The following is a 1,475-nucleotide window of genomic DNA, read 5'->3' as shown; positions in this document are numbered from 1 at the left end:
GCGAGACCAGTGAGGGTTCTCGAGAGGAGGATCAAGGAACTTCGGAAGAAGAAGATTCCTTTGATGAGAGTCCTGTGGGACTGTGATGGTGTTGAGGAGCAGACTTGGGAGCCTGAGGCAAAGATGAAGGCAAGGTTCAAGAGGTGGTATGAGAAGCAAGCTGCGACTTGAGCTTGTTTAGCCTGATCCCATCTGTAATCCGTGGCTGGAGCGGGAATAGAGTATTCCAGCCCATCTCTCTTGTTACTCGGTCGCTTGGGGTGGTTGGTTGTGCGACTCAGTAACAAGATGAGGTGGTGTTCGGGGTACAAAGTTTCCGTGAGGCGGGGTTTTGGAAGAAATTTTCCTGAATTAGAAGTTTCCAAAAGTGGAAAGTTTCCAAAAATGGAAAGTGCTAAATATGGAAAGTTTTCCGGAAGTTGGAATTTGTCCATTTTAGCGGTGGAGAGCCTTGGAGGGGCTTGTGTAGCCTTAGTGGCGGACTTTTGAGTCAGTGTGCCAATGTGTGACGGTATTTCTTTTGTTATTGTGTGGCCTTTGTGGCAGGTTGTTTAGCCAGAGTGCCTGTTAAGGCGGTCCTTCGGGACAGACGGTCTTTCGGGACTGATGGTCCTTCGGGACAGACGGTCTTTCGGGACTGATGGTCCTTCGGGACAGACGGTCCTTCGGGACTGATGGTCTTTCGGGACAGACGGTCCTTCGGGACAGATGGCCTTTGTGGCGTGAAGATGATCCTTGTGTGGTCATGGGGTATCCCGGTGAGGGGATATGTGGTTGGTAGGACATTGAGATGTTTTACGCGAGCCACGGGAAGGAAACCTGGATAGGGATAGGGCTCAGACGTGTTCAGAATCGTTTGCTCGCGACTCTTGGGGGACTTAGGTTCTCCTAGTACTGCCATATTCAGAGACTTTGTGGCTCGGGAGTATGGTTGGTATATCGACTTCGGATGACGATCCGGGGGCGCGCTGTAGGGTGGCAACCCGAGAGACGAGTTTGGACTTTTCCTTATATATTTTGGCATGCAGACTTAGGTCTGATGAGGAGCCAATAAAAACTCAAGGTTTAGGCCTAGGAGTAAAGGAAAGTCCAAAAAGTCAAGAGCAAATGACGCCTGGAACGTGAGTCTATTGCCTAGAGGTGACCTTCTGTAGCTCGGTCGGAGGAGTGCGGACCGTGGAANTTGCACGGGAGTCCTTGACTGATGGTTGTTGAGATTCGAGGACGAATCTAGATTGGTGGGGGAGAATTGTAACACCCGCAAACCATTTTCTTGGAATTTTGGTGAGGGTGTCGATCGACACCACAGGGGGAGTGTCGATCGACACTAGTGGTAGCCGGTTTGGTCGGTTCAATTTTAATTGTCCGGTTTGCGTGGTTGGTTTAGGAAATCCGAGTTGTTAGAGGAAGAAAACGACCTAGGGTCGTGTTGTTTGTGTTTTATCGCCGTTTTCAGAGAAAAACAAAAGAGAGAG

The sequence above is a fragment of the Camelina sativa genome, chromosome 5, assembly GCF_000633955.1.
Source record: "Camelina sativa cultivar DH55 chromosome 5, Cs, whole genome shotgun sequence".
NCBI classification, from domain to species: Eukaryota; Viridiplantae; Streptophyta; class Magnoliopsida; order Brassicales; family Brassicaceae; genus Camelina; species Camelina sativa.
The sequence above is the reverse complement of the archived record's forward strand: the minus strand, read 5'-3'. Positions refer to the sequence as shown.